Source organism: Lemur catta, chromosome 14 (assembly GCF_020740605.2).
Source record: "Lemur catta isolate mLemCat1 chromosome 14, mLemCat1.pri, whole genome shotgun sequence".
NCBI classification, from domain to species: domain Eukaryota; kingdom Metazoa; phylum Chordata; class Mammalia; order Primates; family Lemuridae; genus Lemur; species Lemur catta.
In genome coordinates this window covers 43,301,059-43,324,172 of record NC_059141.1, presented here as the reverse complement: position 1 = coordinate 43,324,172, position 23,114 = coordinate 43,301,059, and the positions used below count along the sequence as shown (strand labels likewise).

The 23,114-nt window shown below is 36.9% G+C and overlaps 2 protein-coding genes across 2 annotated transcripts in view; one reads left to right on the top strand and one right to left on the bottom strand.

Moving 5' to 3' along the window:
• The window catches only part of REEP3 (receptor accessory protein 3), an 88,789-nt gene that overhangs the window by 65,420 nt on the left and 255 nt on the right, over window positions 1-23,114 (bottom strand). The gene's annotated exons all lie outside the window — the stretch shown is intronic.
• JMJD1C (jumonji domain containing 1C) overlaps window positions 22,998-23,114 on the top strand; it is a 313,120-nt gene continuing 313,003 nt past the window's right edge. Inside the window, exon 1 of the mRNA XM_045568265.1 lies at window positions 22,998-23,014. The gene's annotated coding sequence lies outside the window, so the exon portion shown is untranslated. The remainder of the gene's footprint in view (window positions 23,015-23,114) is intronic.

Genomic DNA, 23,114 nt, shown 5'->3' with positions numbered 1-23,114 from the left:
CAATCTGTCAAACAATCCTATGGGCTCTATCTTTAAAATAAATCTAGAATCTGACCTCTGCTACCAACCTGATCCAAGTTACCACCCATCTCTCACTGGTTTATTAAAATACCTTCTAAACTGGTTTCAGAGCTTCCATCTTTGCCCCTATCTGTTCTCCACAGTAGAGATATCTTTTAGAACATAAAATCTGATAATGTCACCTCTCTGCTCAGAACCCTCCAATGAGCTGGGCATGGTATCCTAGCACTCTGGGAAGATGAGGTGAGAGGATTGCTTGAGCTCAGGAGTTGGGGACTAGCCTGAGCAAGAGTGAGACCCTGTCTCTACTAAAAGTAGAAAAAATTAGCTGGGCGTGGTGGCAGGCACATGTAGTCCCAGCTACTCGGGAGGCTGAGGCAGGAGGATTGCTTAAGCCTACGAGATGGAGGTTGCAGTGAGCAAATGATGCCGCTGCATTCTACCCAGGACAACAGAGTGAGACTTTGTCTCAAAACAAAAACAGCCTCCATGGCTTCCGATTATACTCAGAGTCAATTCTTATGACTTTAACAGTGCCCTACACCTCTGGCCACACTACTACTTTGCTCTAGCCACAATGACTGCCTGAGGGCTTGTTACTCTGGTTGGTTGGCTTCCTTCCTGGGACCCTCTTCCCCTTCCCCAGTATCTGTGTGGCTAATGCCATTACCTCCTTAAAGTCTTTGCTCAAATGTCAACTTCTCAGAGGCATTCCCCAGCTACCTTATTTGAAATTGCAAGTCACTCCCTGGGACTAAAATGAAATTCAATTCCAAACAAAATATTTTATCTTTCAACAGAAATACGACACCAGAAAGAAGTATCCATAATAACCAAAAGCAATTTAAAAAGCAAAGTTTCATTTAATTCAAACAGCCAACTGTCTTCCTTGGATTTGTTAAAACTAAGACAGCCATACAAATTAATCTAACATGTGATAAATACTATACAGTGGCAGATGACAGCTTCTTCTGCGGGCCATAGATCTTATTTTTTTTATTTTGTATTTTTAATGCATGGACAAGAACTATGTAAATCAAACAGCCTTTGCTTTTATGTCATTTAACTAATTTCCAATGCATATATATATTGCATATGTACATATGGGGAAAATTTGGTCATTTTCTCAAAATCTTAGTGTATTAGGGTATTTTTTCAATAGCAGTTTTACCAAATATTACTTTAAAAATTTAATACAAAACATATGATCAATACTAGAAAATATATGAAATATATATGCAAATCATGAAGTCTAAGAACAAAATGAACACATGCAAACCCAATATTCAAATGAAAAAGAGAACATGACCACAACATCCCATCTACCTCTGTAATCTACTCTTTCCCCATCTAAAATGCCCTGGCCCCCCTTCTCCCTTAGTTCAACACTTTGCAGTTGCTATTGTTATGCTCATCACTCCCTCTCTAAACCTGTTCTTCCTCTCATGTTTCCCATCTCACACTTCCTCCTCAAGTAATCTGAGCCAGAAATCTGAAATTCCTTTCTCCTCCTCATATCCAATCCCCAAGTTTTGTCAAATTCCCCCACCTCCCCTAAATCTCTCTCAGATCTGTACCCATGTCTTAAACACTTATTTCAGCTGTAATTCTGACCCTTCTTATTTTTCATGGAGACTGTTTGCCCTCATTCACTGTCCCTAGACCCTGTGTTCATATCATTACTTAAAATCTTTCAACAGCTTTTCCTTGCTTTCTCAGTAAAGGAAAACCCCCTCATCAGGCTAAGCAAGGTTACCTAATTGATCTAACTCCTCTGACTTCTCCAATCTTATCTTTTGCATCTCTGTGCTCCAATGATGTTGAAGTACTTGATGTTTCTCAAGAGAGCTGTATTATTTTCCTATGCCTTGACATATTTTCTTCCCTCTGACTGGGCTTCTTCTCAAGAAGGCCAACTTCAAAGATGAAGTTAAGAAGTCATTTTCCCTGGGAAGATTTCCTTGCTACCTTTAGGTGAGGACCCTTCCTTCCTGTTCTTATAGCATATTGTACATGCCTGAAGGAGCAGTGTGACTTTGGGCAAGTCGTTAACTTTCCTGTGTCTGTTTGCTTTTCTGTAAAATATAATAATAGCAACTACCCTGCTGTGAGTATTAAATAAGTTAAACCATGTAACAATGCCAGGCACATGGTACACATACCATAAGTATTACTAGTATTGTCACACAACATTACATTCCCTGACTTTCCCATCTATGGTCTGTGTGTTGAATATTCCTTTAGGGCAGAAATTGTGCCATGTTTTAACTCAGCATCCCCAAGACCTAGGACACTTTCTGATATATACTAAGTGCTTAATAAATATTTGGAGAAAGAATAAAAGGGAAAAAACCTTTTTCTTTCTGGTGGATAGAAAAGCAGAACTGAATGAATCTTTTGTACACATAATCTAATATACAAATATAACCTACATTGAGACCAGAAAATGAAAAAGTGACAAAAAACTGTTTAATTGTTAAATATTTAATCTGATGGTTCTCTTATTTTCTTTTATGGCCTTTACAAAAATGCAATAATGGCTGGCACGGTGGCTCATGCCTGTAATCCTAGCACTTTGAGAGACAGATGGGAGGATTGCTAGACACCAGGAGTTTGAGACCAGCCTGAGCAAGAGCAAGACACTGTCTCTACTAAAAATGGAAAAAATTAGTCAGGCATGGTGGCGCATGCCTGTAGTCCCAGCTACTTGGGAGGCTGAGGCAGGAGGATCACTTGGGCCCAGGAGCTTGGGGTTGCAGTGTGGTATGATGGTGCCACTGCACTCTAGCCCAGGAGAACCGAGCAAGACCCTGTCTCAAAAAAAAAAAAAAACGAAAAAAAAAGCAATGGCCATTTAGGAGTAGAAAATGATAACAGCAGTAGCATTTTTCTGGTGGGTCAAGTATTAATCATCACTTAAGTTAAATACATGTATCAGCAATTTTAATTCTCAATTTGACACAAAGTAATATCTTTTTTATCATGATTTATTAAACTATAAAGTCAAAAAAGCAGTAACAGAAATATAATTTCCTTCAGTAACAGAAGTCTCAATGTCAACATGCATGTAAAAATGGTCATTTTTCCCAACGTTATATTTATTGATTGATGCTTGTTTTGCTCATCTCTGATTCATCCCTATTTTATGGAGAGCATCTCTTCTCAATTCATTTAAAATGTCTTTGCTTCATTAAATAAAAAAGTTCTTTTCACAGAATGTTTTTCAATTTATGGCCAAAGATTTACCTTTCTTTATTTTCCTTTTTTTTTTTTTAAGTTTCCACAGCAACACATTGAACTATACTTTAAATATCACATAGCATTTCTCAGGGTTTAGGGAAAGGTCACATAAAAGGAGTTGGACAAATTCCAACAATTTCTTTTTAAACACACACATATATATCAGCTAGATAAAACCAGGATTCACAAAATGAACAGCCCTTCTGAGTGCACGTGCCCCTATTTGTCACTCAGAAAAACGCACTCCTTATAAACATGTTCTTTCCCCTACCCAAATATTTAAACTAATTAGGATTTTTCTCCTAAGATTTTTATGCCTTAACTATTAAAGCAACCTTTTTAATAAGCTAAAAGTTAGCTATTTTTAGTAGTATGAGTCATGATCGTCTAAGGAATGATAAATTACCTATTTTCCTCTTAACTTAGAATCAGTTTTACTTTCCTATCAACAAAATAAAGGCAACTTAAATCATCCTTCTTAAAACCTGAGTCAGTTTGTGAGAAGAAGAGCAAAAATAGAAAAAAGTATGATTTGCAAAGGGGAAAAAACCTGTCAGTTAAATACTTCAAGATGATGCCTGCAAATTCTGTTATTCTGCTAAATTTAATACTTCAGATCTACTAGTACTAGAAAACAGTTGAATGTAACAGAATTCTTCTAATGCATGAAATGGCTTTAAAAAAATAATTCTGGGTTCGGAGCAGTGGTGCACACCTGTAGTCCTAAATACCTGAGAGCTGAGGTGGGAGGATGCTTGAGCCCAGGAGTTTAAGTCACACCTGGGTGAACGCAGTAAGACCCTGTCTCTAAAATAATAATAATAATAATAGTAATTTCAAACAATAGCAGTTTGCCATGTAATCATAACATTAGAAAGATGAAAGAAAGCCAATTTCCTTTTTCATGTAGAGCAGAACTAGGAGATATAATAAAATGGTTATTTTAAGCCACTAAGTTTGAGGGTGCTTTGTATGCAGCAATAGATAACTGAAAACAGCAAGGAACTCCAGGCAGCCTTGGTGGAGTGAGCACAGACTCCTGAGGGCATGGGAGCCAGGAGCCAATCACTACTGTCGGAGGGATAGCTGGCGGGGGGAGCACCTGGAGGTGAAATAAAGCAGAGAAAGGTGGCAGCAACGTGACACAAGGAATTGCTAGAGGAGAGAACAGCAGGGTTGCAGGTTGCTACTGTGATGATATTTGTGGCATATCCTGTAGCTTGAATGCACCCAGAGAGGCAAAGTGAAGAGCTGAGGTCATGTCTAAGTTAGACAGGTTAGAATTATTAATCTATTAGACGCGAGGTCAAACTGTTAAAATCACCTTACTTCAGATCCATGAGTTGGTGTCTAGAGGATATTAAGATATGTAAAACAAAACAAAATATAAAAATTTCAGGAGTCTATTTTTCCTCATCTTTCATTTCTAATAATGTTCTTACAAAAGGGTTGCAAGTCTGAAATACTCATTAGTGCCTTGCTATAATGCAAATGGACTGTTTTAAAGGAACAAGGAGTGATGATGTATTTCTTTATAGGTCATGTGGATAAAGGATAGTCAGAGTATCGCATTTGTGCCTTTCAGTAATGTGAGTTAGTCAAGAACATAAGTTTCTCCATCTTAGAGACGCAGTAAAGTCATACAACTACTAATAAGTAGGAATGTCACCTGTACTGACTCTAATTGGGATAATGATGATGAGTGATTAATTTTATGAAACTCTAAATTCTATATACTAGAAATAATATGGCAGAAAAATGTTGGTAAGTTTTACTTTATGAACAAAAATTGAGATAATATGAATCCTAAAAGTCATTATACTTTCATAAAAATAATTTCAAAGTTGGCTGGAAGTAGGAATTGAATACTGTTTTTATCCTATTGCCACAGCCAGTGCCAATTTAGCTGGGAAAAAGAATTATCGTCTATCCTTGGTTGATGTATCTTCATTATGAGATCATGAAGAACTTAAACTGCATGTAAAATGCTACTGGCTGAACTTTAAATAACAAACTAATCATTCATGTCTTTCTTTAATATAAGTGGAGAGTTTATTAACCTTTTAAAATACTTCTCTGGATAGAACAAAGACCATTAATTTCTGGTAAATGAGTATATAGCGGTAGGTGGTTGTACTTCTCTAGCTAATAAATACTGTTTATTTGAGTTTAAAGGCTAATACTTTGTTTTTGTTCTAATATAGAATAGATGGAAAATTAATTTCTTGCACTGTCTCATTTTCATCTGGTTGTTTAAGAAAAATGAACTCCGTTTAGTAAGCAAACTATAGGGTTCATGGCAAATCTAGAATCATCTGAACTACCCGAAAAGAGGCAATCACACCCTTTTCCCTCCAAAACTTTTTAAGGTTAAGGTCATATTGTTATATACATGTGCTAATATTTCAGTCTGTTTTATATACACTAGCCTTCTTACAACCAGTACTTAAAGATTTTAATCATGGTTGGTAAGAAAAGTTGAGACTATAAAATAAGTGCATTTGTTATTCTCAGGGAAAATGAATTAAAACTAGTCATTGATTTAAATTATATATTATTTATTTTAAAAAGTAATATGTTTAGTTGTTTAAAAATAAATGTTTTTAGTAGAAATGGTTCATATTTCTTATAGCAACATTGCTAGAAAGAACAAAGAAATCTAAAACTCTCCCCCAGAATCGCTGCTCAGAAATAATCAATGATGACATTTGACTATCCAATTCAGAGAAAGACTGATGAGGTATATAGAAATGGGCTCTTAAAATACATGCCATTTAAAATAACATCCCTTAAATTACATTTTCCTTAAATTTAACAGATGATAAGTAAAATTGAAGGAGTAAATAAAATTGTGCTTAAACAGGAGAAATGTCAGGGTCTCATATAATCCTTTGATTTTAAGAAAAGGATTATGAAAGGCCGGTGTTTCAACTCTAAACATCTGTGTTTCTGCTAGGAAAGATAAAATTTGCCCTGAGGCTTCCTTCCTCCCCTGTCCCCTTGTCCCTCCCCTCCAGATCTTTATTACATATTATTTTTTAACCAAGATATACAACACATTCTAGTCTACAGTCTTAATGCTGTGGCCACTTTTAAAGGCATGAAACGATTTTGGCGAATTTTAGAATAAACATAAAGTTCCACACGGACAGATTTCACAAATGATCTTTTTAAGGCAGCATAAATGTGTACTGCCATGAATGTGCTGTGCAGCCATCTCACAAATGTGATATTTTGCTAGACTTTGTTCTCATATTAGCTGGGAATATGAAATGCATTTGCAAGTTGAATTACAGAATGTTGTAATAAAATCCAGACATTCCATCTACTACATTCCTTTCTTTTAATACTTCTGTAATTCAATCTTAAAAGACCAATCAAGTTTCTCTGGAAACATTACTTCTTTATAGACCACTAATGTTGCTTATTGTTAAGCTTCAGATATTTTTTAGGTACTCAAATTTCCTTGTTTTAATATCATCAAATCACTGAAAACCAAACTAAGGATATTTTACAATTTTTGTTTTCTTGTTTTAAAATGGTAACAACATTTGGCAGCCCAACTCTGTGATAGTTTCCTGACACTGCTATTGCTCAAAAAAATCATCACCAGGTTTTCTATCTTATATCCTCTAGTGTAATGGTTTTCAAACCTGGTTGTACATTCCAATTGCCTGGGGAGTTTTTTTTTTTTTTTTTTTTTTTAAAAAAACCAAAGATGTTTAGGCCCCATCACAGATCAATTAAATCAGAATCCTGGGAATGGGGTCTGAGAAAAGGGTTTGTAAAAGAAGCTATTAAATATGCTAGATTATTTTGTGAGCTCTAAATTTTTTTTTTTTTTTTTTTTTTGAGACAGGGTCTTACTCTATCTCCCGGGCTAGAGTGCAGTGGCATCATCATAGCTCATTGCAATCTCAAACTTATGAGCTCAAGCAATCTTACTGACTCAGCCCCCCGAGTAGCTGGGACTACAGGCCCATACCATCACTCCTGGCTAATGTTTGTATTGTTTGTAGAACCGGGGTCTCGTTCTTGCTCATGCTAGTCTTGAACTCCTGGGCTCAAATAATCCTCCAGCCTTGGCCTCCCATAGTGCTAGGATTACAGGCCCGAGCCATAGTCCCCAGCCTGTGGGCTCTAATTCCAAATGAAGAATCTAAAGCTTCTCTATGAAAATGGATACCCTTAATTCATAATGTGTTCAGTAATAGCGAAAATTTAAAAAAAAAAAATTTTTTTTTTAAACAGACAGGGTCTTACTATGTTGCCCAGGCTGACTGTGAACTCCTGAGCTAGCGATCTCCCTCTTGGCCTGCCGAGCAGCTGGGACTCCAGTCCCATGCCACTGTGTCCTGCTTCTTAAGATTTTTTTTAAGAGCTTAAAGTTATACGAAAAAAAGTTTATGGTCTATCAACCATATTTTCCAAAACTAAATGACAGCATCAATTTTTAACATTTGTAAAGCAACAGAACTGCTTTTCTGTCTCAAAGCTGTAATTTGAAATTACCCTATTTACAAAATTCTCTTTTAAAGGGTGAATGAGGTTAGAAAATCTTGTCTGTTGGAAAGTTTTAAGATTGGTTGGAGGGGTTCAATGTTAGCAAAACCTAAGACTTTCATAAATCTACAGTATAACAAGAATCTGGCTAGGAGTAAAAGTAAATGGTCACTGATTTCAGGGCCCATTTGTAGACCAGCACTGTTTATGATTAAGAAAAGGGTTATTTAATGTTGGCAATCTGTTGGTACTTCTGGGTGACTGTTGGAGTACAGAGTTATAGGTGATTTTTAAAGTTAAATCTAGTAAATTTATTTACTTTGCATTCTGGAACTAGAAATCTTTACAGACACAACTGCGAATTTTCTAGCTAATGTCTTGCCATCATCATGTTCTTGAGGTGCTGTGAGGCTCTGAACGTCCTCTACTAACCAAGTAAGCATAGCACATGGAATGACAAGGGAGCAAGGGGACAGCCTAACAGGCCAAGTGAGTTAGTGAGTGACAGATGTCTTGGCCAGATCACCCCCACAGCAATGCTGACCACGAGGAAAATACACAACTCTCCACTTAATATTTTCCATTTTCCTCCTCTAATATAAATGATTCTCAGTGTGCAAAAGGAATCAGCTACACAACAAGCATAAAATATTAATATTAGATTTTATCTCCCACTGACAGGTTCAGACCCTTCCCAGATTCTGGGGCTAATGTTACCTTCTTTCTAATCGTGGGGAATTGTTCTGAAACAGGTAACTTAAGTTAAATTACTCTTAGGCAGGCATTAGGAAGTGTTCAAACAACTGTCACATTTTTGATCGGCTAAACTACCAAAATAGACAAGCAGTATCATTGAAGCAGAGCTTTTGAGTGAAGAATAATATTTCATATTTCAATATTAACACTATCTCTTAGGTCTGTCTTAATCTTGAAGGAGCTATAGTGAAGACACATTAATTTACACATTTTTTAGATGCTGAGTTACTTTTTATAGCAATATCCCATATTATCAAACGGATAGACAAAAAAACAACTGTCATCTGGAAATGGAAAAACAAAAAAGATAGCTTTTAAGTGGCTATCCTTGCACATACTTCTAGAACCTTCAAAATCCCTTGGATAAACAAGAAACTGGACATTCTTCACTGGACTCAGACCAGCTCTGAGAAAAAGAAAGGACAAGAGACAGCCTGCCTGGTGATTTCATAGAGGTTCTGGCCTTCTGTTCACATACTCATCGTGACAGGTGCAGCCCTTTCCCTGCCTCCATCTGTGGCCTGGCTCAGCACTAAAACTGGCCTCTATACCAGCAAAAAGCATATGGGCTGGGACAGGATCAACATCTCCTTTCCGTTGGTATCTGCTCCCTGCTTGTCTTAGCTTGTCCCTTTAGTTACTGTAGATATCTTGGTCCTGACTCACTGCAAGCGTTAAACATGTTTTGAATGTAATAGTTGGTTTAAAGAAAAGAATACATGACACTTCTAAGTTATGAAGCATAATAAAATGAATCCTGTGAATCCATCATCCAACTTAAGAAGTAGAATACCACCACTACCATTGTTCCAGATCCCTTTTCTCTGCCAACCCCTCAGAGCTAACTCCTATCCTGTTTGTGTTTATCATTCTTTATTGAAAAATAGATTTGCCAACTACATATATATGTATGTATGTCTCACTAAACATTAATTAGTTTTGCCTATGATGGGGCCTTTAAAATGATATAATAAGCAATCATATCTGGCTTTTTATAAGACACACTGTAATTTTCCTAACATTCATCCATGTTGAAGCTTGTGAGTGGCAGTTCATTCAGTGTTACTGTTGTATAATATTCCATCACATAAATATACCAATATTTATTTACCTATTCTCCTCTCCATGTAAATTAGTATTTTTGGTAGATATTTGCTTTAAGAACTTTCCTATAAATACCCTTGCAAATGTCTTGGTGCATGTGCCAAATTTCTTTTATGGTATATAGCTAGTTGTGGAATTGCTGGGTTATAGGGTATGTGAATGATTAACACTATAAGTTAGGGCCAAATTGTTTCCCAAAGCGATTCCAGCATCTTACTCTCCTGTTGGCATCATAAAAATGATCCTGTTGCTCTACACATCTTTGCCAACCCTCGGTATTTTCAGACTTCTTAATTCTTTCAATCTAGTAAGTGTGAAATGAAATTTCAATTTGTTCTTAATTTACATTTTTTTGAAAACTAATGAGTTTTGTCTATCTTTTTATATGTCTAGTCGCCACTGGTTTCCTCTTCTATGAGATGCTAGTTCATTTGTCCATTTTTCTTTTAGATTGTCTTTCTTATGCATGTTAAAGAATTCTTTATATTTTCTGACTATTATACTGTTAGTTATATAAGCTACAAAACCATCTGCATTTTTTACTCACATTGGGCCATAATTCTAGTGCTGGCTTCTCCCATCACCATCATACTCTCCTCCCCTGCCCAAAGATAGACAGGAATTGAGAAAACAGCAATATGAGTTTTTAATTAGTTCTTAGAATTCTCTAACCTGAGAAGACACTTTTCACATAGGCAAAGATAAAATTATTGTCAGGAATGGTGAATGTAGTAGAAATGGACATTTAAGCACCATTGTTGATAATGTAAACTGAATCTTGATGGGGTGGTGATACTGAGTGCACACATGTGACAAAACTCATAGAAATTACTGTATATAAATTCTATCTCAATAAAGCTTACTCAAAATGTAAGAAATAATAGGTATAAATTATAACACATTAGGGTCTGGATCTGCAGCTAGACTGACTGCTACTTAGCTCTGCTACTTAGTAGCTGAGTGACTATCTTGGGCAAATTTTTTCACATTTCTAAGCCTGAGGTTTCTCACTGGTAAAATGGGGATAACAGCAGAACCTGTATCATTAGCGTTGTTTTGAGATATAAATGAATTAGTTTGAAACTGCTTAGAAAGATGCCTGATGCAGAATGAGCATCAGATACATGTTAGGCTATAAAAAATGTAGACAAATTTATCAATCGATAATTTTATCCACAGTTTGTTGTAGGGTCTGAAAAATTCTTCCCTACCAAATCATGATATTCTATCTTTTCTATAAAAGTTTAAATGTTTTAGTTTTTATAGTTAAATAATCCACTTTTAATTTATTTTTGAGTTTGCTGTGAACTAAAGATCTTTACTTTTTAATTCTTTTTTCCAAGAGATAACCAAGTTGTCGCAACACTATTTATTAAATTATCTGTACTTTCCCACTGATTTTGAATTCTACCTGTGTTATATAAGATTTCCACACATGCTTGGGTTAATTTCTAGATTCTTTATCTGTTCATTCAAGTTTAATGTCAATTGCTGCAACAATATTACATTGTCTTAATTACTACATTATAAATCTTGATATGTAATAGGGCGTCTCTATTCCTTGTTCTTCACGGTTGGCTTATTAATTCTGGACTTTTGCTCTTTCTTATGAACTTTAGATAATTAGCCTATCAGGTTTCATGAAAACAACAACAATAAAAATCTTGTTGGAATTCCATTAAATTTATAGATTGGGAGGAGAAGAATTGACAATCATCAATTAATACTGATTCATTAACATGGGCTATACATTCATTCAGATATTCTTTTATCTTTCAATTATGTTTTACAGTTTCCTTCCCCCAGTGTTTCACCTAGTCTTTTAACAGGAGAATATAATCTATTGACATTTATTGTCATTACTGACATATTTGAGCTCATTTCTGCCGTCTTTTTTTTTCCCCTACGTCCCACCCACTTGATCCCCTCCTTTTGGGCTTCTATATCCCTCTAGCCTCCTTTTTCCTCTTTTGTTAGTTTGGAAACTATAGATTACATTTCTAATCTTTAAAAAGTACTATTTCCCTGCACATGACAGAGACCATACCATTCTCTTCTCACCTTTATTGAGAGTGAAGGGGGAAAAAAACACTAGACATAAAGGTGAGGCAAGGATGAGAGAGAGGACAAGAGATAGTGATGATATACTTTGAAATGGAGGAGCAGAACTGAAGTCCTCAGAGGAAAATCTGAATACTTTTCCTTTCTCATGCAGTTCCTGCCCTCATCACACTTACAAAGTGCTTCTAGGCAATGTCACCTGTAGGATTGTAGGTCATATCATTTTCAGCATTTTCTTTGTATTTCTCAGTCATTGAAGGTACTCAAGGTCTCCTTTTATCGTAACCAGTATTCTTAAAACAGCTTACTATCTTATGTTTTTCTGATCTTAGTTTTAAGTGAGCTATTTTAGTTAAAGCACTGTAAGAATTCGTTACCAGCAAAAATCTGAGGTAATTGGGTACAGATTTATTGGAAGACAGTACATTTTATATCTTAAACTTATAGGAGATGAAGTAAAACAAAGCAGTATTTGCATCATATTTATCACAATAAAACAATTAAAGACAGGATTTAGAAATTCTTAAGAATTATTTAATCATATTAAGGAACCGCAAATTTCAAATTTTATGGAAAAAAATTATTTCCAATTTGAATTTCTTTCATTTTTGCTTGGCAAGGAAAGACCAGATATCTTTTCAGAGTATCTTTACACAAAACATTCAGACCACTTTTATCATATAATTTTATTTAACTTTAGTATTTTCTGGTTCTTTAAGATTTACATACTTCCAACTATATCTTTAAAGAGTACTTTCTCCTATCCATTAATGACTCACTAAACATCATAAAATCATCATCATTTCTATTTGTAAAATTAACTTAGGTATATAAAGTGAAAAATCACAAGTCCCTGTATTTCAGAAAACCAGAAAAAAGCTAAGATTGATGAAAACCAATGATTAAAAATACAAAGGCAAATAAACACACAATGAATGAACTTGGAAGTTTGTTCAGTGCCCCCAACAGAAAACACAGACCACAAGCACAAAACAGTAAAGAACTGATCATGACAGTAATGATATCCATTAGGCAAATATCACCAAATTTGTTCTCTTTTATTCCCATATCTGTGCTTTCTTTAAGTCAATACTCAAGAATGCCTACGCTCTTTGTTCCTGTGGGCCTCTCCAAGGTTAAACAAAGAAAAGAGTTTATCCACTTTACGGTTTTGGTGAAAGTACATTCCTAATCCAAATTTTATCAATGGTTCTCCACAGGAAGCATACAAGGAGTACAGTCAAGATCTTCAACTAGGGTTCTACCCTGCCTTTCATGCCTCCAGTGTTGGAGAACACACTGCACTCACGAGGTTGTCAGTCCCAATGCTGAACAATTCTAGACGGTATAAAGCTTTCCTTTATATAGTGAATAAAATCGGCTTCCCTATAAGATCCACCTATGGACTCTATCTTTGGATTCACAATAACATAGAAAAATCTGTACCCTTCCCCTATGTGACAGCTCTTGACTTATATCAAGACAGCTATTTTGTTAGATGTTTTTTTTTCCTTTTCTAATCCAATCCCTAAAACTGTTCCTTGGCATATGTTAATTTTCCTCAGGATGTGCAAAGAAGATTGTTGTGAGTTGAAATGTACTCCCCCTGCCCCTGAAAAAAAAAGTATGTTGTACATCTTACCTCTCACTAACCCAGAACATGACCTTGTATTTGGAGACGGGGTCTTTACAGAGATGGTAATCAAGTTAAAATGAGGTAATTAGGGTGAGCTCTAATCCAATATGACTTGTGTCCTTATAAAAAGGAAAAATTGGGACACAGAGACATGCACAAAGAGCGGACACTGTGTGAAGATGAAGGGAGAGATCGGAGTGATGCATCTACGAGCCAGAGATGGCCAGCAAACCACCAGAAACTAGGGGAGAGGCATGGAACAGATTCTCCCTCACAGCCCTTAGAAGCAACCAACCTTGTCCACACCTTCATCTTAGACTTTTAGCCAGAACTGTAAGACAATACATTTTTGTTGTTTAAGTGACCCAGTTTATGGTACTTTGCTTTATCCGCCCAGCATACTAATACATTTCTCAGATATGTATTAGTTAATGAAAATTTCTACAAGCAGAATGCTTTATTTATGGGTGAGAATAATTCTTTCTGAACTGTACATACCATTACTTGAAAATATTAATACTCTCAGTTATCTGAATACTTCCTCAAATTATGTTTTAAATTACTGGTTAGTAAAACCTTTTTCTTTTTTAGATTTTTCCTATGACTTTTACTTTCATGATCTTCTTGGTAGCTTTGATTTTGCAGTTGACGATACTGTTAATAGTAAGGAGAGTAACAAACTGGTAATCCTTGGCTCTGCAGTCTATTCCTAATATCTTAACAACTTCTAGGACCAGGAAAATTATAACTTGTAAGTCATATTTCATTTATAAATTTTAAAAATATGGAATATAACTGATGTGCAGAATATGTGATTATAAAAATTATTTTCAGTGTACTGTATCAGTAATTTTCATCAATTTTGAGAAAGTCTGTAAACAATAAAGTAGAAATTAATTCTGAAAAAGTAAAAGATTATGATAACAGTGTTTTATATAGAACAACAGTATTTTACACAGAAAACTCTTAAGCCAGAGCTATCCTGGGACATTTGCAAATTTTCAAATATCATTATAGAAATTATGATTTCTCCCATAAAATATACAGAGGCAGCAAAAGGAAAACAACATAGCCATTTTCAGATGGGGATGCTGAGCAGACTGTATCTTGAAGGGGGTCACTTCAACAGAACTTTTTGTGATTATGGGAATGTTCTATTTCTGTGCTGTCAAATAAGGTAGCACAGAATAAGGTTAAGTACTCAAGTAGATACTGAACACTTGAAATGTGTGCCTAGTGTGACTGAGAAATTGAATTTTAAGTTTTATTCAATTTTAAATAACTTAAATTTAAATAGCCACATGTAACCACATGGGACAGCACAGCTTCTAGCCTCATTCCCTCCCATATATTTTTCTTCCCTTTTCACTTAACACAGTGGTTCTCAACCAGTGGTAGTTTTGCCTATTAGGTGACATATGTCAATACTGTATCTGGAGCTGTTTTTGGCTGTGATAACTGCAGGGATGCTACTAAACATCTGACAAGGCACAGGACAGCCTCCCACAACAAAGAATTACCCAGTCCAAAATATCAATAGTGCTGAAGTTAGGAAACTCTGTCGTAGTAAAGGGATCTTCAAATGAAATGAAAAATACTTTGAAAATCATTATGAATGGCTGTACAATACTCTAGTATTAGCTGGTATACTTATTACTTAAAATAATCTTTAAGTGCTGTTCAATAATTCCATCCCGACTGCCATTATTTTCTCTGTTTACAGTATCTTAGTGAATAAGCCATCTTGCCTGATTTTCAGTCATAGTGGCCTCTATAAATATAACTACATGACTGAAACTGGTTAAGTTTACTTCAGTAATAGGCATAAGTATACATAAACCCTTATCAGCCAGTTAGTTTTATAAACATGAAGACTTTTAGAACAATTTTTATCCTTCTCAATTACGTCAAAAAAGGTACGAAAGGGGTAGTTTAGTACAAATGCATAATCAGTGACATAAAAATAGGCTCATGTTTTGTTACCAGAGAATTAGCAGTCATCTTTTTCCATGTGATGATCAAAACAATAACGTATTAAATATTTATTTTGAGATATTTAAATTGCCTACTTATGCCACTGTTATTATAATATATCATTTGAACAGTTCTATCTATACTGAAATTAGATAATATTTAATATAAAATCTCCATCCTAAAAGCATTCAAAATCCAGTGGAAAAAGAAATAGCTAATACAAAAGCAGTGACAAAAAATGGACAAAAGCAAATTGTCTCTGAAATGAAGGCTAATAAAGGAATCTTGTTCGAAGTGCTGGCCTATGCAGTGAAAACAAGACAATAGTTTAGAATGTGTTTTCTTTCTTAATGACCCAAAACAGAAGAGATGACCTCTTACAGAACATTCCCAACATATACTGTTAAGATTTCAACTTTTTAATTTTCTTGAAAATATCATTGCTCCTATTTACCTTATTTCTCATTGTCTAACAGGCAGTGTAAGTGTCCTATTCTTAGATACAACCCATGAACATGTACATTATTCATATATCGATCTCATCAAAAATGGTAAAGATAAAATCTACCTTAATCTAATTGAAAGAAAATATCTTTTTTAGCTATCATTGAAATTTTGCAACCAATTAAAAATTGTTTTCTTTCTTTGAGATGGGGTGGGGAGTCTTGCTATGTTCCAGTTGGACTCCAACTCCTGGGCTTAAGTGATTCTCCTGCCTCAGCCTCCTGAGTAGTTGAGACTACAAGCTTGTGCCATCATGCCTGGCAATTAAACATTTTAAAGGACATATAAAGGAAGACAAATATCACTTATAAATTAGGACTGCCCTCAAACTTCCATAAGGATTTAAAAACTATTCAGGATATTTATCATTAATTGTATCATAATCTTAACAAACATACACACAAGTGTCATATTCTTTTGCTGTATTATAACAAAGATGAATATAAGAATGACATTCATTTCCAGTCATATTATTCTATTTTCTTTCCTATATTTGTTAAGGTATGTATCCCCAAAACAATTTTAGCTAGGTTACCAAGATTTAAAGAGATTGTGTTTTTAGTAATAGTGTAAGTGCAGAGCCTTTCTTCTTTTGCTGTCTGGAATAAGTATGTGTGGAAAGAGGCTCATTAGTCTTTTTCCAGATAATTCATTCACTGCAGCTTTCATTAGAAAAATAAATCACAAAATAAGCATTGGAGGAGGGAAAAAATAAGACAGTCCCTGAATTCATGGAGTATATCTACTGTTAATAATTCTGTGATTTATAGTTCATATTCATTATTTTCATTCTCTTACTGCAGAAAACAAGTATTTATTGAAGGCGGGTCTCAGTGGCTCACACCAGTAATCCTAGCACTTTGGGAGATTGAGGTGGGAGGATCACTTGAGGCCAGGAGTTTGAGACCAGCCTGGGCAACATAGCGAGACCCCATACCCCAAAATAAAAAATTTAGCTGGGTGTGGTGGCATGCACCTATAGTCCCAGCTACTTGAGAGGCTAATGCAGAAGGATCCCTTGAGCCCAGGTGTTTGAGGTTACAGTGAGCTATGACTGCACCACTGCATTCCAGGCTGGGCAACAGAGTGAGACCCTGTCTTGGGGTGGGGGTGGGAACAAGTATTTATGGAACTTCTCTGTGTGCAATGAACATAGTAGAGAAGAGACTTGCCCTCATGGAAATTATTTTTTAGTTGGAGAAGACAATAAGTAGATTAAATAAGTAAAGTTCATAGTATGCATAAAGTACCAGTGCTGCAGGGAAGGGAAGCAGGAGTGCTGGGGTCAGGGAAGGTCCCATGGAGAAGGTAACTATACCTGAAGGAAGTGAGGGAATGAGCCAGGAGGGTATTTGCAGGAAAGGCACTGAGATGGGGGCAAGTACCCAGGCTTTCAGGCAAGAGGCACGTGGGAGGTGGTCAGAGACCATGGTGGCTGCAGTGAAAATAGCCAGGCAAGGGAAGGTGGAGATGGGTTTGAGAGTTGAAGAAGACCAAACGGGTGTACACCCTGTTTGTAGACCATGGTAAGGACTTGGCTTTATTAAGTGAGGAAGTCATTTGAGGGTTCTGAGCAGGAGAATAACATGAGTTTATTTGGGTTTCAACAGGATCATTTGGCTGCTGTGTTGAGAATAAACTGTGGAGGGTACAAGGGTAGGGGCAGGATGCTATGCTATCACAACAATACATTTCAGAGATGATGATGGCTTGGACGCAAGTGGTATAGGTAAAGGTGGTGAGAACTGGATCTATTTTGAAAGTAGAGTCAACAAGATTTGCTGTAGGATTCAACATAAGGAACGTGCGAGAGACAGAGGAATCAGGGATGATATGACCCCAGAGTCTTTGACCTGAGCTGCCAGAAGGTAGAGATGTCATTAACAGAGCTGAAGAAGGCTGCTGGAGGAGGCAGACTAGGAAGAAAATTTAGGAGATCAGTTTTGGATGTCTTCAGTTTAACTTGACTTTCAGATGTTTCCAAGTGGAGTGAAGAAGGCTGCTGAAAATATGAACATGGCGTTGAGCAGAGAGGTCTGGGTTGGAGACGTAAAATTAATGACAGTCCTCAAAAAGAGTACAAATGGAAAAGAGAAAAGGTCTAAGGACTAAACCCCTTGACATGCCAACTTTAAAAAGACAGGGAACATGGAGAAATGTGCAAGGGAGACTAAGAAGGGAGTGGCCAGTGAGTTATGAAGGAAATAAAAAAAAAACCCAAGGTTGCTCAAAAACCAAGTGAAGAAAGTACTTTAAGAAGTCAGATGAAGATCAAACAATCTGGCCAAGTGGAAGGCAATTTCAGTGGAATAAAAGGAGATAATGCCTAAATGGTACGAGTTTGAGAGCATCCACACGGAAAGAAAAGTGGAGACGGTGTATATACACTATTCTTTTGAAGAATTTTTGCTTTAAAGAGAGGGAGAAAAATGGGGTGATAAGAGGAAGAGTACATTAGGTTAAAAGAGTTTCTTTGTTTGTTTTTTTAAGATGGGAGAAATAATACCTTCTTGGCATGCTGATAAGAAAGATCTAGCAGAGAGGGAAAAACAGATCATGCTGGAAAGAGGGGAAACTGCCAAAGTATGGTTTTAAGATATGTAATTTAGCCTCTAAAGATATTCATTATAATGTCCAATATAAATGAAGAGGATCAGGTAAAGAAACGATTGAGGTTTTTTTACTAGTACTGACAATAAAATTATGGTAAAGCAAAAATAAAAATGGTATTAATATAAAAAGGGAGATATAGATGTATACAATTAAAAAGAAAGTCCCCAAACTAATAAAATTCTATATGAGAAAGTAGGACTTATCAAATATCTGGAGCACTGAATTTTATAGTTAGAAGTGATCAAGAAATCACAAAGTGAAATAGAACAAGTTGAGGTGTATTAGAACTATAAACTCTCTATACAATCAACAATAAAATATCTAAAAGACAAGTGAAATTAGATGGAGAAACACATTTGCATCCAATATGATATAAGGTTAATTCCTTTATTATGTTAGAAGCTCAGACAAAACAGTAAATTATCATGAAACCAAGATATAAACGGGCAAAATATATATAGACTGTACAACAGGAGATATAATTAATAAATAACCATTAATATCAGGACATTCGACCTTGCTAATAAGAAATAAAATGCTAAAGAAAACAATAAGATCTGTTATACATATTAGGAAAGGATAAAACAATAAAACTTCCAATTCTGGCTACATTGTGATAAAGTAATCATACATTGCTGGCGGCAATGTGAAATATTAGCATCCTTTTGAAAAGCAATTTGGCAATTCATATCAATGGTCATTAAAATATTCATGATATTTGACTCAGAAATACTCCTATATTTATCCTAAGGAAATATGTACTTTAAAAGAATATATAAATGATGTAAATATGTAAATGATGTCCACTGTCACATTATAATTGCATTGCAGCATTACTTATAATAATGAAATATTAGAAACTAAACACAAAATTTAAAAACAGATGAATGGCTAGGAAAATTATGATTACTGGCCTGATCAAATAGAAGGTATTAAACAAGATTTCAAAGCAACATAGAAGATGCTTACAATGTGATAATAAAGAATAGTATAAAACCTTTACTATAATTACAACTATGCAACCTACACACAAAGAGACTGAAATACAAAATGTAAACTGAAAACAGCTTAACTATTCTGTATGCTGGGATTTTAGGGGAATATATTCTTCTTTGTTCTCATAACAACTACTGGCAGTTATTGAATACTTACTATGTGCCAGATGATGGACTATGGATGTTATGGTTGTGACTGAGTTTAATCCTACGGCATAGGTTATGACCAATAAATGGTAGAGCTGATATTTGAATTTAGGCACTCAGGCTTTAGTCCTGATCTTAATCACAATGCTGTATCATATAAATCAATTAAGAAAAGTTGAAAAAAATGAGATCTCTCTCAGCTTGTGAGACTCATGTTTCAGAAGGAGAGGTACGGGTATCATCTGGTGATATGCATGTAATATCACATGGTAATCTGAGATTACTATCCCTTAAAAATTGCTAACTAATCTGTCAATCTAACCTGTGAAGTTTAAGTAAGTTAATTTAATTTAATTTATTTAGTCTTTGAGACAGGGTCTTGTTCTGCTGCCTGGGCTAGTGCAGTGGCATTGTCACAGTGCACTGCAACCTCAAACTCCTCGGCTCAAGCGATCCTCCCACCTCATTACTTCCCTTCCCCCAGAGCTGAGACTATAGGCACCGGCCACCATGCCTGGCTTATTTTTTCTATTTGATTTTAAACAGACGAAATAATGAAAAATACTTTCATACCATCACATAATGCTAGAGCTGGACACAAGAGGTTGGGTATTACCAGATTTCCTTTGCCTCTACTGAGAAAGAAACTGAGGTCTACAATACCAAGAGGCTGCTTTAAGGTCATTCAGCCAGTTAATATAACCAAAGCCGGTTCTGAATTCCAGGTTTCCTGATGACAGTCCACTGATATTTCTTCCTTCACCATTTTACTCCTCTCTCCCATTAAAAAAAAAGTATATATCTACTATATATTAATATATGTTTTAAGTGCATACTAAATTCCAGGTACTACACTTGGCACATTTCAGTTAAACTAATCTTTACAACAGTCTTATGAGGTACATATTAATATAACCATTTTAAGACAAGGAGACTGAAGCTCAGGTTGGTTTAGCATGTTGTTCAAGATCACACAGTTATTAAGTGGCATCCAGGTCTGATTCCAAAGCCAGTGCTCTTGCCCCCACTGTTATGCTGCAGGATCTGGGGACAAAGTCCTCGTGCATACAGGAAGCTCTGCTTATGGAGGATTTTTGTGTTCCTTGCTCATGCCACCAGAGGTTCATGCTGAGAGAACAATCTGATCTCAGTCAGGAGGGGCTGGCAGGTTCAGTGGGTTAGAAAACATGTAAGTAAATTCTATCTCCTGATGTGAAAAAGTTTTCAAGTTTGTGTGGCTCCTAGGATTGCTTTTGTGTTTACAGACAGATTAACTGAGGAGCAAAGGGGAAAAACAGAATGATGCTTATCTTCTCTGACGAGTGTGTTTCTAACTTGCTAATGTTTAATGACTCATGAGATACAGTTTCCTAACACTTGATAAATACATGTCTTTCCATGACCTTTTCTCTTCCGCACATTTTTGGTTCCTTTCCTTTGCTTCAAACATTAAATTCTTTAGGCTTTGGTGCTGCAGGCTGTACTCCCCTCTCCAGTTATCATAGGTAGCCTCCTAAGTGGTCTCCTTGCTTCAAGGTCTCTCCATTGTCAACCATTGCACACAAGAAGGGCAGAGAATCTCCCAAAGCAAAGCTGTTGCTACCTTATAAAATTTATCCCTTCTTCCTTGAAAAGAGGCCCCAGACTATCTTTTCAGCTTTTTTTTTCTCCCCAGTCCTTCACACCCACTGTAACTAATCTGGGCTTTCCCTCCTTTGGGCTTTGGCTCACACTGATTCCTATATCTGGAATCCTTTTCCTTTTCCATCTTTGGCTGCCTAGATTTGGCCTATTCTTTAAGGCCCAATTTGAATGTAATCTCCCTTGTCTTTTCTGATTCTCCAACCAGATATAATCCCTTCCTTGTCTAACACTGAGTGTTACACTGGGTGTAACCCCTAAAAGATTGGACATTCTGGTCTGTACTGAAGATATCTGTGTATCTGAACTGTCAGTTCCATTAAGATCAACTACGGTGTTGTTGACCTTTGTATTAGAGGTAGCACCCGGAACAGACATTCACAGTCACGGTCAATGATTAAAAAACAAAAAATCTGATTTGAGTAATGCAAACTAAATCACAGTGCGTTACAATTTTCTATCAGCTGAAGAACTGGTCAAAGGAACCCAGCGAGTTAAAAAAAAAAAAAAAAAGTACAGCTTCTTAATGAAGCACTTGATTTTAGAGATGCAGGCATAACTGTTGATAGACATCTACTAGGTCAAGAAAGGTATGCCTGGATTATGTAAATGACAGACTCAGAGGCCTGGAAAGGGCTAAAAAACAATCTGAAGGCATCAGAGGTATATTTTTGTTTATTTCTTGATTTTTTTTGTTTTGTACAGAGGAACAGAGGAAGCTCTGGGGCTTTAAAACTAGAAATGGTTTGTCATTTAATCAAACAACAAATTTTGAATGCAATATTGCAAATCGGGTTAAATAGGGATACTAAGCGATTCACGTCCAGACAAAATAAAACTCAAACTCAGAAAATTTAGCAGCTTCTCCCTAGTTAAAATCGAAATAAAAAATCTGGTAATGTTATTTTTCCCAGATTCTAAAGCTAATCAGAGAAGCCTGCTGCCTCGCATATACATTCATTAAGGTACTGATATAATAATACCACTTCTACAGAGATCATGAATCAATAATGAATCCACTGGCTCCTAGCTGTAACTATGTAATCGTTGTTTACTTGGTGACTTTTTTCTTCTTTACGGAGAAGGGAGTAAGATGAGGAGGATAGGAAGAAATCAGTTTAAATTTTATTCAAATACCTTTACAGAGTTAACACAACTCAGAATTTTTTTTACAAACCTGTAGCACTTGTTGGTAAAAGAACAACGAAATGAACTGATACTTCTGAACAAAGGCCAACAAGCATCTGCAGCCTCTCAATCACTTAACAAACATTTCCGCCAAGACAGGGCCAAATTCGGGAATCTGGGCGGAGATGGATGTCACCTTTCAATACTAGTCTCCTTTCTCGGTAAGCTGCAAATCTTGGGTCAACTGGGACCTTTCCCAGGGATCCTGAGCTGGGAAAGGTCTCCGGTTTTTAGGCAAATCTCTCCTCCTACCACACGTGACCGAATGGCAACCAGCCGCCAAGAGAGACACCGCAACCCGTCAGCCGCGGGATACAAAGGCTCGGCGCTGCCGCCGCATCCTCGGGAGGATCGCGGAGCCTCCTGCGCTCAGCGTGTGCCGAGCCTGCGCAGGGCGCCGCCGGGAGGCGCGCCGCTCCCGGGCCCGCAGGGCGGTGCCGCGCAGCGCGGGGAGCAGGAGTGGGGAGCGCGCGCCGCCCGCCCTGCGCGCCTGCCCACCCAGCGCCGCCGGAGCAGGGGCGCCGAGCCGCACGCAGCCCAGCCGGGTCGCGCCGCAGCCGCCGCCGCCGCAGCCGCCGCCACAGCCCGGCCCTCGCCCGCCGCAGGGAGCCCCGCAGCGACGTGGACCCGGGTGAGGAGGCAGAGGGCCCGAAGCCGGGCCACCCCACCCCCGCCCAGGCCCAGGCCTTCCCCTTCCTTCTGGCCCCTCCGCTGCCCACACCTCCCCCAAG